The following is a 17,674-nucleotide window of genomic DNA, read 5'->3' as shown; positions in this document are numbered from 1 at the left end:
AGAGTTTTCAACTAAATCGCGTACAAGTCACAGTCAGTACTCAACGTTCTCCCGGGGTAACTACCCTAGTGTCGGTTTTATAAATAAATTCTATAATTGCTATTGGTGTTTCCATAATCTGAAGTGCATCCTCCACTGAGCCACGAAGATCAGACATAATGCTGTACTAGTGCCCGGTGTAGACCCTGTTGATTTCTCGCAAATTACGAATTCTAATATTAATTATATGCTTCTTTTCATGAGAATTTTTCAATGCGTAATACAAATGATAGAAAAAAAGGTAAGTCCGTGATAATATACATTTTAGTGACATGAAAATTTAGTTAAATCTGATAGTTGTCACATTTTATTTGCAATTTGGCATAAAAACAAATCAATTGCGTTTATTGCATTTATAAAATGGTGTTTTCTTTGATTTGTATAGTCTTATAAATTGTTCAGATTATATTCGTAGATATATTATATAATTCGCAAATTATTTTATTTTCGATTATAGCGCCATCTATTGACAACTAGAATAAATGTTATAAATGTCACCGACGAAATGTAATCACCGACGTGCGTTTTTTTTCTGTCAGATACAATTTAATGCGTTAGAAAGAAATCGAAAAACTGTGACACACTGAAAGATCCTCATGAGAAAAAGCATAGCGCGAAACGTCTCTACTGGTGGCTTTTCTAAGACTACGTTAAAAACACGAATTTTTTGAATTCGCGTTTTGGTTGAAGTTTAGTTTCGTATCGTATTGAAATTTGACACGAATAAGCGTCGATGTTTTTATAAACAAAGATGAGCATTCAAAATCGTCGCCGCTTACGATGTTTATAAACACGATGTACAAACATGAAAAGCAGTCGGAATCGGCAAAAAATTTGACTTTTTGACAAAAATTTTTATAGATACGTTATGCTTCATAAATAAACAATAAATTTTCAAGTTTCAACATTGTAAAAAACAAAAGAATTTAAGCATTTTCCATTAAAACCGTTTTTTTTTATTTCAACAATTAATAAACATAAAAATTTTTATTGACTATTCGTGTAAAGTTCTAGTGAATACATATGCCTGCAAATTTTCATTCATTTGCATTGAAGAAAATGCAGTCAAATTAACGTTTAAAGATTTGACCCAAACGATTGAACTAAAGAAAAGCGTTTAAAAATTAATGTTGGAATAAACAAAATGAAATCATAATAAAACACCAGGTGCTGAAATAGAGAAAATAGATTGAGTGAGGAAATGAGGCAGGCCCAAAGCACCAGGTGGAAGACGACTTACGAATGGAAAATTAGAAAACCAAAGCGAAGGATAGGAAGAAATGGAAGCTGATTCTAGAACAGGCCAAGACCCACAATGGCTTGTAGAGCCCATGATGATGAAATAAAGAAATATGAATTTTTTTAGAATTGGAACCAATGACTATCATCAACACACCATAAGAACCATTCAGTTTACAGCTGAACCAAAATAGGTATAGACGTTGCGCCGTAGCAAATTTCAAATTATGGCAGGGAGCGTTCAGTTGATCGACAACTGCTTAGCTGTAGATGTGGATAGTCTTACTATAGGGTCGATTCGCGACGTCGAGTTTTGTCTAAAATCTCAATTTGTAATAATAGTGATTTTGAATTTTCTAATTATTTAATAATTTAACAGTTTTGAAAAATTGAAAAAGAAAAATAAGCGAAGTCAAATCGTGATTTTTAGTGAATACGATAGAGTTGTTATAAAATTTCACATAATTGGACCCACTTAAGAAATATTCAAATGGAAGTCATTTTATTGCCTATTGCATTCATTAGCAAACAGAAAAGGTGGGTCGAAACAGCTTAACCTACTATATTGTTATAAGAATGATATTTATTTCCTGAAAATTTGGAAAGAATTTTAGGACACAAAAAATACTTTAATATTATTCAAATTAGACTAAAATTATCTTGTTAAAGCATATTGTTTAGATTATTTCTATGGTATAAGGTTTGTTCCAACACGACCAAGAACCGTCAGATTACCGTTTCGTTACTAAATAATTAACGTTCCACGGGTTCCATGGGAACGAAATAATACGTTCTATGTGTTACAACTTTGTAACATATCGTTAAATTCACGGCTCTCTATTTTCGCTTCAGATTTTGACAATTCTCACTTGACATATAATTAAAAAATAATATTTGATGCATAGTAAATTAGTCAATTAATTTAGTTATTTTAGTATTTTAAAGTGATAAAAAGTATTTGTGATACGAAATAAAATAAGTATATTTTCACAAGATAATAAACCCTTTATTTCAACGCCGAATAAAACCTTGTTTTGACTCGACAAAATTCATCAGTCTTTGGAATCAACCTAGAAAGAATTAGGTTCCCTCTCTTATGTGTGGAACAAGATATTCATCAATTCAAAGAATAAGTTGGTGGAGCGTTCCTGCACATAATTTGGTACCCCTGAGACCTATTAAAGAGAGAACGTGGTATATGCAAGTCCACAATCACACGCATTTTAGTCCAGGAACCGAAGCTTTTCACCTCGCAATTTTTACAGAATGGATCGATTTGCTTGAAAATTTGAGAATAAGTAGTGGATGGTCCAAGGATCAAAATCTATATGATGCCAAAAGGCGCTCTTATTATGGGGGTGGTTGCCACCCCATCTCGGGGGTGGAAATTTTTTATTATATTTTGACAACAAAAGTTGATAAAAACATTCATTCTAAGCAAAAAATGTTGTGTACATTTTTTTGATAAAACTAATAGTTTTTGATTTATTCGCTATCGAAAGTGTTAGTTTTATATGGAAAATATCAGTGTTCTTCTATACTATACTCATTGACTATTCACTCAATTTTTGGCGTAGAAAAAAATTCTTTACACCAAGTTCTTAAGAATTAAATAATCTACAATTTCATATTTAAACATTTTTTCTTATCTTTGATGCTAATCTTTCTATTCTCAAGAAAATGGCATTTTCTACAAAACTTTAAAAATTCTTTATTCGCTTTTAACTTCAATTTTTTAGAAACTAATCATTTTAAGCCAGTCAAACTTCTAGAATCTGTTAATAATACACAAATAAAGAAGAATGAATAAGTCTAATGACTAAAAACACCGCTAACTTACATTATTATGCTTAAAATTGGATTTCTTCTTTTTTTTTTTCTCAAAAAAATATATTGATTTTTTAACCGTAACTTTTTTATTTTGTATCTTAGAAAGTTTGGTATAAAAGAATTTTGTATGTTTTTACAAGATCTACATGTCTATTAATATTAAATCTTATTAAAATCCTTAGTCACAAAAAGAGGTGACTTTGAAAGGGTTGGCAAAGGTGGTTTTTGCATGCTATTAAAAGTTTTAATTGTCAATAGCTCATTTAATTTTTGCCACAGAAAAATTTTTTTCATAGCAAATTCTTGGGAATTAAATTAGCTACAATTTAATATTTAAACATTTTTTCCCATCTCTGATGCTAATCTTTCTATTCAGAAGAAAATGCCATTTTTTCCAAACTACAAAAATTCGTTAATCGCTGTTAACTTCATTTTTTTAAAAACGAATCATTCTAAGTCGGTCAAACTTCTCGAACCTATTAACAATACATAAATAAATAAGACCAAATAAGGTCAATGACTAGTTTTAATTAGGGTGGTGATTACGGGGTTGCTACCGACCACTTTTGCGCTGAAAAAAATAGGGACTGACATTCTTTTCATTATAAGTCACCTAATTTTTGAGCTAGAGACTTCTTTTTTTATTTCTAGAGATAGACATTTTTAAATTCTTTAAATTAGTTTTAACAAGTTATTCTTGAAAAATGCATATTTTTCCCGTCTTTTGACTTTAAATCTACAATATTTAGCATTTGACAAGGGAGAGCTAACATATAATAAACTATATCTTGATTACTGTTGGTCTTAAAGAAAATTAAAAAACACGGTTTTGTTTATTTTTTCTAATAGTACATTTTTGTTAAGTAAGGTTGTTTTGATGAAACGAAAATTTTTGGAGTTATTAGCAGAAAACTGATTAAAAACATTGATATTTTCGATATAATACTAACACTTTCGATAGCGAATAAATCGAAAACTGTTAATTTTGTCAAAAAAATATATAGAACATTTTTTGCTTAGAATGAACGTTTTTACCAACTTTTGCGGTCAAAATATAATAAAAAATTTCCACCCCCAATAGGGGGTGGCAACCACCCCCATGGTAAAAGCGCCTTTCAGCATCATATAGATTTTGATCCTTGGACTATCCACTTCTCAAATTTTCAAGCAAATCGATCCATTCTGTAAAAATTGCGAGGTTTTGTCCTATTTCAAGCTTCATTACTTGGACTATTTTAAATTGGATGAACAATTATATGGATACTCAAACTAACGAATTTGAATTAAAACACTGAAGAACACATCTAATCAATGCCTTTAACAATTATAATGACGTTTGTAATAAAATTGACACAGACGAGAATGTTGACTTGCATACCGAAAATAGAGATGAAATTGAACTAAAATACTTTTCTGCTATGTCACGATTTGACGTTAAATTGGCCCAATTGTCAAAAGTTAAATCTTCTTCTCCTCTACCCTCTCAACACGAACACGTTAATCATTCCAATGTAAGGCTCCCACCTATTTCTGTTCCAAATTTCAATGGCGACTACAGTAAATATCTCTCTTTCTATCAACTATTTTCTTCCCTTATAACTGAAAACCACACTCTTACTAAGGCTCAAAAACTGATTTACTTAAAATCTTCTCTCCGAGGTGAACCACTTAATTTAATCGATTCACTTGAAATCACAAATGAAAATTTTGATCTCGCCATAAAGATCCTCGAAAAGAAATATGATAATAATCTTGCTATAATAAATGCCCATATTAACTCTATAATAGATTTCCCTACTCTATCAAGAAGCAATTATCATTCATTGAGTGAGTTTACAAATAATCTAAGAAGAGATATTGACTCCTTAAAAATTTTAGATGTTCCCATCGAATCATGGGATTATATTTTAATTAATTTAATTACACGCAAACTCGATTTTGCCACTAAACGATACTATGGTGAAAAAAGAGATAGAAGTTGTAACCCCTCAGTTGATGAACTTTTTGAAATTCTTATTGAACGCTGCAATATTCTTGCAGACCTAACAACTGAATCAAAAAGGGATAAATTACACATTAAATCTAACGCTACCTCTCTTCATTAAAATACCTCTGCAGCTCTCCCCTCTCGCAATTACATCAAATGTAACTACTGCAACGATTCATCACACAAAATATACTCTTGCAAGCAATTTTCTTCTCTTTCTCCATCGGAAAGATATAATTTTCTAAGATCAAATCATATGTGCTTCAACTGTTTGGGTACAAGACACACCCTTGCTGATTGCTCTTCCCGCGGTTGTTCCATATGTTCAAAGAAGCCTCACACCCTGATACATCAAAACTCATATGTACAAAATACTAACATTCTCCTCCTTCTAATACTTCTCAGTCCTGCAATGATCGCTCAAGCAACACAAATGTAAATTCTTCTAGACTTACACCTTCTGTGCAATCCTCTCAAGAAAATAACAACCCAAATCAAAATTCTTCTCGTCCACATAATAATGCGAATTCTTCTGGTCCTTCATACCTCGCCAAAAATGCTACGATCTCCACTGACTCATTTCAGTCAAATAATGCACAAGCATCTTCTTTCAACGAAGATGAACACCACTCAAACGTTGCTCTAAGCGCTACAAATACAGCTTTTACACATTCTTCAGTTCTCTTGGCCACTGTTCTAGTACGGTTAATCGACAATTCAGGAAAACCCATATTAGCTAAGGCAATTCTTGATCCTGGAAGCCAAGTTTCTTTTATAACTAAAGACCTCTTAAGTAGAATTAATTCCGAAACTTCCCGCAGGGAATTACAAATTTGTGGCATTTCACAAGGTTCCCTTACTTCAAAATTAATGGCAAGGATTAAGCTATATTCACCTAACTTACAATCTACTTATCTTAACTTGGAATGTGCTGTCATTCCAAAAATAACTTGTTCGCTACCACAATTCCACATCTACCCCAATACTCTCAATATACCCAAAGATCTCACTCTCGCTGATAAATATTTTTATCAAAAATCTAATATTGGAATTTTGATAGGAGCAGACTCTTATTACAACATTCTGCAACCTGGTCTCATAAAATTAGGACATAATCTCCCCACCCTTTTTAATACAACATTTGGATGGGTTATCGCGGGTAATTTTTTAAATAAAGTTCAGTTTAAAGAAAACATCTCTATACTTGTTCAAACTCAGGACCCCCATTTCGCAGACTCAAATCTTGATGCCCTTGTTTCCAAGTTTTGGGAAACCGAAGAATGTTTCGACGAAAAACGAAAATCTCCTGATGATGAATCAGCTGAATTAAATTTTAACAATCACTACAAAATTCTTGAAAATGGCCGATTTCAAATCAATTTACCTCAAAAGTCACCATCCGAGCATCTTAAACTTGGTGAATCGTTCCCCATTGCAAAAAAGCGTTTCGAATCACTTGAAAAAAGATTAACAAATAATCCTCCTTTATTCAAAGAATACAAAAAATTTATTGATCAATATATTTGCCTGAATCACGCCAAATACGTTCCTCTCACTCTCCAAAACTCCCTAAACGAAAATAAATATTTTTTGCCTCATCACTGCGTGATGCACTAACCACTAAATTGCGAGTAGTTGTTTTCGACAATTTAAATTTGTTTTCATCACAGATATAGAAAAAATGTATCGGCAAATCAACGTCAACCCCGATCAAACATTCTTACAAAATATTCCTTGGAGAGATAATCCCAGTGAACCCTTAAAGTGTATTGAATTAACCTCTGTAACTTATGGAGTAACTTGCTCTAGATTCCTAGCCACTCGTTGTCTAAAGGAAATAGCTACTCTCTATGCCACAAAATATCCTCTTGGTTCTGACGCTTTGTTAAATCAAACGTACGTCGACGATATTCTATATGGAACTAATACTCTAGCTGAACTAGAATCCGCTTATCACCAGCTAAACGCCATGTTAAATTGCCACTGCATTAATCTTCACAAATGGGTTTCCAATTCTTCAGAATTCTCTGCCAAATATATACAGTCATCTCAATCAAGTTATGAAATATCTTCAACTGATTTAAATAGCAAAGTCTTAGGTCTTTCTTGGAACCCTCTAGAAGATTATTTTACCATTTCACTTCCAAGTTCTTCAACTATCAACATTTACACAAAAAGGAGTGCGCTCTCATCACTCGCCAAAATATTTGATCCCATAGGACTCTTGGGCTCATTCACTGTCACTGGAAAAGCCTTTATCCAAAAACTAAATTGGGATGACCCTCTCCCTGAAGCTCTTAATTTTGAATGGAAAAAAATTCTTGACGATCTCATACTCCTGAAGTCTTTAAAGGTACCTCGCAATTTGTTTGATAACAAACCAATCTTAAAAATAGAAATACATGGATTCTCCGACGCATCAAATATGGCTCAGGCCGCTGTTATATATTTTCGCACCATTTACACTGATGATACTGTCGGTTGCACTTTAATCGCATCCAAATTTCGTCCAGCGCCCTTAAAATCTGTGACAATTCCTAGATTGGAACTTTCTGCAATGTTATTGCTAGCAAAATTGACCAAAAAAATAAACTTCATTTTTGAAAATCGTGTTAATTTCTCCTCTGTTAATTTGTGGACTGATTCACAAATCGCCTTATGTTGGATAAATTCCTCTCCATCTCGCTGGAACGCTTATGTTGCAAATCGAGTAACTCAAATTCAGGACTTGACTCCAAATTTCTCATGGAGGCATGTTCGTTCTCAAGAAAATGCAGCAGATTGCTTATCTCGTGGTTTGACCGCTACAGAATTTCTAAATTCTCGCACTTGGTGGAAAGGCCCCGAATTTTTACTTAAAAATGATTTAAAATTGACAAAATTCAATCCTAAATCTACCCAAGTAACCTTACCCGAAGAAAGATTGTCATCTCTTATGATCACACGCCAACAAATCACAACAGAAGATGCATTCTTTAATAATCTCTTCTCCAAGTTCTCTTCATATTCGAAGCCATTACGCACTATTGCCTACCTTCACAGATTTTCTTTCAATATAAGACGTTCAGGTCATAAAAAACTTGGCACATTATCTCCAGACGAATTGCGATCCGCCTCAATATCAATACTTAAGGCTTCTCAATCCCTAAAATTCTCCAAAGAACTCCTTGAATTAAAAAATAAAGGGACTACCACAAATAAATCCTTATTAACCCTGAATCCTTTTTTAAATTCAGAAGGTCTTCTTTAATATTTCAACAAGTTACATAGAGGTAGAAGAGGCATTTGATATGAACTCGGACCATTCTCCAATTATTCTCACACTCAGTGACACTGTTATCAAAAAAGAAAGACCTCCTAGACTTGTTAACAAAAATACTGACTGGAAAAGTTTCCAGATAGACCTTGAAGAGAAGATTAACCTCTCAGTTCCATTAAGAACCGTTGATCAACTAGAGGCAGAAGTAGAACTACTCAATAAAAATGTACAAGCTGCTTGGAACAACAGCAAGAACAGTGTCGAAATAATAAAAGGAAATAACTACCCGAAAGAAATCAGAGAAATGATAACCGAAAAAAGAAAACTGAGACGCAAGTGGCATCAGTCTAGAGCACCAGTTGTAGTATAGTATAGTTAATCCAAAAGATGGCATAACCCAGACATTCAAAGTGAAAGTTATCCTTCAACACCAAATTGTTCTATATGGTCCACACAATGTCCAGAAAAAAGTCACACCGTTTTGAGCGTCGGGTTTGGGGGGGAGAGGGGGGAGCAATCGGTAAATTCGTAGTTTTTTAAGTTTTTCGCCAATATTTCTAAAACTATGCGGTTTAGCATGAACAACCTTCTATACAAGATTGTTCTACATTAAATTTGAAATAAAAAAGGCCCTATGCATAATCTTTCTAAAATGAATGGTTCCAAAGTTACGGAGGTAGTATAATATAACTGTATGGTGGCTCCTGCCTTCTGAGCCACCCTGGATACTTAGGGGTGGTTACCCCGACTATGAGGGTTGATGTAGTAAATATAGTTCGTTGTTAAGACATTTATTTACACGTTAAATATATCACAGAAAGTAACTGGTGGTATATTATTTACTTGAAATCGATGTTACCCCGTCGAATCTCAACTGCTAATTGATTTATCTGTTCTCGTAAAAATATAATTAAAGTCGGTTATTGTTTATTTACTGTTTTGGTAAGCCGAGGTGACCGTGATTCAAAGTGCTGACTGTTAATAAACACCCACTGAATATTATTGCAACTCGACCTTGTATCAAATACTAGCATGCATCGATGCAAAAACTAGGTTAATCGTATTTATTAAAACAAACATTACCACGGGCATTTAATTATTAAAAGGTTTATTTTTAATATGATGTTTACTGAGATGCTGTGTATCCCAATTCATCTTCCCCTTCCCCCAAAAATTTTCTGACTACGGAAAAGGAAGAAAATTTTTCTAATAGTACCACTAATTACTTGCTGCGTTCTACGAAGTACAATATATACATTTTTCCTATAAATACTAATTAGATACAAAAAATAAAAGTGAACATGTTCGTTATCTAGACTGTTCCCGTTTCACTTGTCACTCACGGTGTTCTCGGATTGTAAGCATATAATCTATTCTTATGTATTTCCTTGATTTTATTGTTTTCCGATCTGATCTTACAATTAACATTATTTACCTCTGTTATTGTGAAAGGGCCTACATAAAGACTATCAAACTTACCATTCTCTTCCCTTTTTACCAGGACTAGGTCTCCTATTTTAAATTGTTGTGGTGTTGCTTTGGGCTTATTCTTTTCTTGTCGCTCTTTTTTGTGCTTTAGTAAGAAGGTTCTAGCTCTCTCGTGTGCGCTTTGTAGTTTGTAACGTAACTCATTGTAGTAAGCATCTATATTGTAACATGGTTGAACCTCCTGTGTAAGGTCTTCTGGTAGGTTAACCTTCCTGCCATATAATAGTTCAAACGGTGTGTAACCATGATACGCGTTAGGGGTTGTATTGTAGCAGTATGTGAACATCCTGCAACACACATCCCAATTTTCTCTGTCTTCATCTATGAATGCTCTTACGTACTCGTTTAATGTTCTGTGTAGTTTTTCGCAACTTCCAATGGACTGTGGATGGTATGCCGTTGAGAAGTTGTGCTCTATTTTTAATAGCTTTGTTAATTCCTGCATTACTTCATTTTTATATTCTGTGCCTTGGTCTGTTCTTATTTGCTTCATGAGTCCGTATGTTGGTATGAAATGATCAAAAATTCCTCGGGCTATTGTATCTGCTTATTTATTGCACACGGGTATGCTGACCGCGTATTTAGTAAGTTCACATAACATTGTTATACAGTATCTATTACCTTCGTTACTTTTAGTGAATGGACCTATCGTATCTATGTATACTATGTCCCATGGTTTGGAAGAAGTGTCCGATATCACGAATTCTTCGACATGTGTTTTTTTCGGTTTATTAATTTGACATTTATGACATTGTTTAACGTATTTTCTTACGTCTTTTTCCAAATTTTTCCATCTAAATCTTGCTTTTAGCTTCTTTATTAGTCTGTTATTTCCTACGTGTCCTCCAAACATCGGATGATTGTGATATTCTTCTATTAGCCTGTGTTTTTCTTTGTCTTCTTCTATTGTTTCTGGTACTTCACATATGTATATTTCAACATTCTTTAATATTTTGTTTCCTTGTTTAATAAATTCCTCAATTGTGCGCACTTTAAAAATAATATCGTTTACGTATATTTTTACTTTACGTACTGCATTCTCTACCGCCAGCTTATCAAGCTGTGCCAACATTTGGTTTAAATCGAAATGATTGAATCCTGTGGCTATGCTCTTGCTGCACTTTATTTTGTTTTTGACCCTACTGCTCAGCCTTGGTGAGATTAGTTCTGCTCCAAAAGACAAAATTGGTAGTCTATGCGCCTCTAAATTATTTAGTACCTTTCTTACTGTCTGTTTGTGGGCTTCTGGCTGTAGTGCGAGTTCGCTTTCTGCCTTCGTTTGCCTTGCTTCCTTCTTATTTTCTCTTGCTTGAGCTCGTGTTATAGCTAATATATGGGTATTGTCTATGTATAGGTTCTTTAGTTGATGTAATGTTATTCTTGAAAGACTATCTGCATAGTTATTTTTCCCTGTTATGTATTCTATTTCGAAATCGTATTCCTCTAAATCTAATCTGATTCTTGTAAGTTTCGAAGTTGGTTCTTTCATTGCGAATAAATGTGTTAGTGGTTTATGATCCGTTTTTACTAAAAATGTTGGTGCTCCATATAAATAACATTTGAAATGATTAATTCCCCAATGAATCGCTAGTAATTCCTTAACGATTATAGGTTTATTACATTCTCCTTTATTAAAACTTCTTGATGCTTATGCTATAGGTAGGTCTATTCCGTTATAATCTTGACTTAAAATTGCTGAACAACTCTCGTTGGATGCGTCTGTTGTTAGGATGAATTGTTTATTGAAATCTGGATATTTTAGGATCGGTGGCTTCATCAGAGATGATTTAAGCTTATTGAATGCTTTTTCACATTCTTCTGACCAAAAAAATTCTACTCCTTTTCTTGATAATCTGTTGAGTGGTCTGCATATTTCAGCAAAATTTTGAATAAAACGTCTATAATAGTTACAAAATGCTACGAATCTTTTTGTTTCTTCCGCTGTCTTAGGTGTCGGATATTGTTCAATCGTTGCATATTTCGCTTTGTCCGGTGATACTCCTTCCTGAGAAAGATCATGTCCTAAATATGTTACTTCTCTTCTAAAAAATTGACATTTTCCTGGGTTAAGTTTCAAATTGAATTTTCGACATGTCTCAAATGTCTTTTTCAGGTTGTCTAGGTGATGTTTTTCAGATATTCCTATCACTACTATATCGTCCATGTAAAGAAATGCTTTGTCTGGTGTTAATCCCGAAAATGCTATTGACATCATCCTTGAAAAGCTATTTGGGCTTACATTTAATCCAAAAGGTAATCTGGTAAATTGAAATGCTCCATTTTCTGTGCTAAACGATGTGTATTTTCTCGATGATTTTTCTAATGGTATCTGGTGAAAACCTGACATTAAGTCTATAACTGAAAACCATTTTGCTCTTCCTAGTTGATCTAGTATCGAGCCTATCCTTGGTAAAGGAAATTTGTCTGTGACTATTTTCTTGTTCAGTTGTCTAAAATCTATGCATAATCTCCATGCTTTATTTCCATCTATCGCCTTTTTCGGTACCAGTACTACTGGGCTGTTGTATTCTGATGTAGACGGTTCTATTATTCCTTGGTCTCTCAGTTTTTGCACTTGCCGGTTTAATTCCTCTCTTTGTGCATGAAGTGTCCTATAGTTTTTAATGTATACCGGAGTTTGGTCTTTAACTCTCAGTTTCTGCTCGTAGAAGTTGTTACATGTTAGCATGTCATGCCTTAGGGCGAATATATCTGAATAATCTTCACATAAAGATACTAACTTATCGCGTATGTATTCTGGAATGTCTAAGTAGATAGACAACCTGCGTTCTGGCGCATCCCCTAAATCGCAACCCTTAAATATTAATAAATGCCAAACGGCTTAACGTAGGATGACGTGTGACGTATCGTTGGAAAGGGGATGAAAAAGGGGGTTGAACGCAGTATGTGGCGTGCGCATCGGAATATGCCAAAAGGGCATTACGTCATATCTTCGTTTCTATTGGTCCGATTTTGACGTAAGAGGGCTCGTCGGAACGGGGAGGGGGTAAAGAACACACAAAAAACAAAGATGGCGGCAGTGCCAAAAGGGCATTACGTCATATCTTCTTTTCTATTGGTCCGATTTTGACGTAAGAGGGCTCGTTGGAACGTGGAGGGGGTAACGAATAAGTTGAGACAAAAAACAAAGATGGCGGCAGTGCCAAAACGGCATTACAGCATATCTTTGTTTCTATTGGTCCGATTTTGACGTATGGGGTGTCAAATAAAAGCGGTGACGACACAGAAGCCAGCTGTCAATTCTTCTTCTTCTTTTCGTTTGTCAATTCTTCTTCTTTTCCGTATAGTGCCTAAGAGAACGTGACATTTGACGTATGACGTGACATTTGGCGTAGGACGTGACATGAACGACGTGACATTTGACGCAGAACGTGACATTTGAACGTGAATGACGTGACATTCGACTTGCTATCCTCTGCTGCGCTCTGCTACCGTCTGCTAATCTCTATTACCTTCTGCTCCGCTCTGCTGACCCCTTATACCGCTCTGTGATCGTCTGTGCCTTCTGTTAGCTTGTCTCTGATGACCTCTGTACGTCTCTGGTACCCTCTGCTAGCCTCTGTTATCCTCTGTGACCCTCTGCTACCCTCTGCTGCGCTCTGCTACCCTCTGCTGACCTCTGATAACCTCTGTTACACTCTCTAAAGTCAAAAAAATAAAAGACAACATATTTTATTAATATTATTTATTAACAATTATCCAAATCATTTACAACTTTATTGCTATAGGATCCTGGACACCCATATAAAAAGCATGGAAAACGGAAAGTTTACCATGGACAGTAAAGTCCTTTGTGAACATTTAAGTCAAACTTGGACAAAAATTCAATACAAATTAAATGGAGTCAATTCTTTGTTACACATTATGCAGTCTAGGTTGGACTGGACTGTTCTAAATAAAATTTCTAAGATAATCACATTCAAAAAGTGTTTTTGTGTTAGGAAATAAAATATCAAGATATTACTTCTTATTTATTAAAGATATTACAATAGTTCCAGTAATTTTAAGATAGTTTTTCTTTGCAGTTCTGCCTTTTTATTTAAACCTAAATTCATTAGTTCAGTAATAATTTTACGTTTCTGAAGCATTTTTTCTCTGTATGATTTTCGTATGGTCATCCCACGTTCAGTTTTGTAAAATTGTCTTCTCTTTTCATTGGCTTCATATTTTCTTCTAATACCTTCCTCACCTCTTTCACACTTGCAGGTTGATTTTACGTGTAGTTCATGCACTGAAGCATATTTTTCTAGATTGCTAACGCCTCTGCTCGCTAGGGTAGAAATTTCATTACGTATACTTCGACAGAATTTTCCTCTCGAATGTAACCACTCTAATTTAAATACACTTCTCTCGTAATGAGAGTGAGGTTTACCTAAAAGTCCATCTCCATCTCGACGAAGGGGTTTTTGACCATCAGCACATGCAATGTATCTTAAAACACCAACACAATGATCCAAACAAATAATTTTTCTAAACGTAGTTTTTGGATGTAGTCTTTTCCCTGCACGTTGTATTTTCTTCTTGTAAGCCAACATTGTAGATCCATTTGTAAAGTGAATTAATGAATGCAGATGTTCGTGTGCAGTACTTCCGTCGTCTGCTACTAAATGACAACGGCAAATGGAATACCATTTTACATTAGGAGCACATGCTAGAAGAGTAAAGTCACTCTCATTTAAGAGTAAATGATACCATTCTCTTGGTGACTCTTCGTAATCCTTTGCCATGTCCGCTGGCGAAAGGGCTTTAATACCACTGACACTCAAAAGAGCCAGATAGTCACTTTTTGACAAAATAGACATATCTTAACTGGCTATTTAATAACAAAGAATTGAAATCTCAAAACTGTCTCACTAGACTAAGAGTCCTTACGAAGTTGTTAAATTTATCTACCAGTACAGCCTCCCCCACCCTAACTGATTATTTCACGCATGCGCTATTACCATGGTCAAAGCCTCGTTGAATTTGCTGATATGCAGAAAACGTGACGCCACGCTCAGATTTTTTTATTTCACGCATGCGCCATTAACAAGGGCAAAGTTCAAAAGATCGTTGTCTAGACTTGTTACTAACGATGCTAAAACAATTTGACTTGCTGTTCTGACACACCCCCCAAATCGCAACCCCACGTTAGGTTAGGCCAAGGTAGCAGAGGGTAGCAGAGAATGTTGTGGGTAACGCTGAGACATGTTGTGACGCTCTGCTACCCTGGCCTAACCTAACGTGGGGTTGCGATTTGGGGGGTGTGCCAGAACAGCAAGTTAAATTGTTTTAGCATCGTTAGTAACAAGTCTAGACAACGATCTTTTGAACTTTGCCCTTGTTAATGGCGCATGCGTGAAATAAAAAAATCTGAGCGTGGCGTCACGTTTTCTGCATATCAGCAAATTCAACGAGGCTTTGACCATGGTAATAGCGCATGCGTGAAATAATCAGTTAGGGTGGGGGAGGCTGTACTGGTAGATAAATTTAACAACTTCGTAAGGACTCTTAGTCTAGTGAGACAGTTTTGAGATTTCAGTTCTTTGTTATTAAATCGCCAGTTAAGATATGTCTATTTTGTCAAAAAGTGACTATCTGGCTCTTTTGAGTGTCAGTGGTATTAAAGCTCTTTCGCCAGCGGACATGGCAAAGGATTACGAAGAGTCACCAAGAGAATGGTATCATTTACTCTTAAATGAGAGTGACTTTACTCTTCTAGCATGTGCTCCTAATGTAAAATGGTATTCCATTTGCCGTTGTCATTTAGTAGCAGACGACGGAAGTACTGCACACGAACATCTGCATTCATTAATTCACTTTACAAATGGATCTACAATGTTGGCTTACAAGAAGAAAATACAACGTGCAGGGAAAAGACTACATCCAAAAACTACGTTTAGAAAAATTATTTGTTTGGATCATTGTGTTGGTGTTTTAAGATACATTGCATGTGCTGATGGTCAAAAACCCCTTCGTCGAGATGGAGATGGACTTTTAGGTAAACCTCACTCTCATTACGAGAGAAGTGTATTTAAATTAGAGTGGTTACATTCGAGAGGAAAATTCTGTCGAAGTATACGTAATGAAATTTCTACCCTAGCGAGCAGAGGCGTTAGCAATCTAGAAAAATATGCTTCAGTGCATGAACTACACGTAAAATCAACCTGCAAGTGTGAAAGAGGTGAGGAAGGTATTAGAAGAAAATATGAAGCCAATGAAAAGAGAAGACAATTTTACAAAACTGAACGTGGGATGACCATACGAAAATCATACACAGAAAAAATGCTTCAGAAACGTAAAATTATTACTGAACTAATGAATTTAGGTTTAAATAAAAAGGCAGAACTGCAAAGAAAAACTATCTTAAAATTACTGGAACTATTGTAATATCTTTAATAAATAAGAAGTAATATCTTGATATTTTATTTCCTAACACAAAAACACTTTTTGAATGTGATTATCTTAGAAATTTTATTTAGAACAGTCCAGTCCAACCTAGACTGCATAATGTGTAACAAAGAATTGACTCCATTTAATTTGTATTGAATTTTTGTCCAAGTTTGACTTAAATGTTCACAAAGGACTTTACTGTCCATGGTAAACTTTCCGTTTTCCATGCTTTTTATATGGGTGTCCAGGATCCTATAGCAATAAAGTTGTAAATGATTTGGATAATTGTTAATAAATAATATTAATAAAATATGTTGTCTTTTATTTTTTTGACTTTAGAGAGTGTAACAGAGGTTATCAGAGGTCAGCAGAGGGTAGCAGAGCGCAGCAGAGGGTAGCAGAGGGTCACAGAGGATAACAGAGGCTAGCAGAGGGTACCAGAGACGTACAGACGTCATCAGAGACAAGCTAACAGAAGGCACAGACGATCACAGAGCGGTATAAGGGGTCAGCAGAGCGGAGCAGAAGGTAATAGAGATTAGCAGACGGTAGCAGAGCGCAGCAGAGGATAGCAAGTCGAATGTCACGTCATTCACGTTCAAATGTCACGTTCTGCGTCAAATGTCACGTCGTTCATGTCACGTCCTACGCCAAATGTCACGTCATACGTCAAATGTCACGTTCTCTTAGGCACTATACGGAAAAGAAGAAGAATTGACAAACGAAAAGAAGAAGAAGAATTGACAGCTGGCTTCTGTGTCGTCACCGCTTTTATTTGACACCCCATACGTCAAAATCGGACCAATAGCAACAAAGATATGCTGTAATGCCGTTTTGGCACTGCCGCCATCTTTGTTTTTTGTCTCAACTTATTCGTTACCCCCTCCACGTTCCAACGAGCCCTCTTACGTAAAAATCGGACCAATAGAAAAGAAGATATGACGTAATGCCCTTTTGGCACTGCCGCCATCTTTGTTTTTTGTGTGTTCTTTACCCCCTCCCCGTTCCGACGAGCCCTCTTACGTCAAAATCGGACCAATAGAAACGAAGATATGACGTAATGCCCTTTTGGCATATTCCGATGCGCACGCCACATACTGCGTTCAACCCCCTTTTTCATCCCCTTTCCAACGATACGTCACACGTCATCCTACGTTAAGCCGTTTGGCATTTATTAATATTTAAGGGTTGCGATTTAGGGGATGCGCCAGAACGCAGGTTGTCTATCTACTTGTCTAACTTCAATGATTCCCGTAATTCCTTTTTCCTATCCTTGCTGTCGTTGATCAGTCTATATATGTTGAATAATTTAATGTCTAATGTTTTGATTTCGTTTGTCTCTACTTTTACTGTTTCGTAGGTTGTGTTCAAAATTTTGATGTACGGATTATTACTTGAAATAATTGCTCTCGCTATGAATATTCCTGGTTGTATTTCTT

At 35.2% G+C, this 17,674-nt stretch overlaps 1 protein-coding gene across 1 annotated transcript in view; it reads right to left on the bottom strand.

The window, feature by feature from the left end:
• LOC126892323 (zinc finger protein 665-like) overlaps window positions 1-17,674 on the bottom strand; it is a 241,185-nt gene that overhangs the window by 190,920 nt on the left and 32,591 nt on the right. The gene's annotated exons all lie outside the window — the stretch shown is intronic.

This window comes from Diabrotica virgifera, chromosome 9 (genome assembly GCF_917563875.1).
Source record: "Diabrotica virgifera virgifera chromosome 9, PGI_DIABVI_V3a".
In the NCBI taxonomy this organism is placed as follows: domain Eukaryota; kingdom Metazoa; phylum Arthropoda; class Insecta; order Coleoptera; family Chrysomelidae; genus Diabrotica; species Diabrotica virgifera.
The sequence above is the reverse complement of the archived record's forward strand: the minus strand, read 5'-3'. Positions and strand labels throughout refer to the sequence as shown.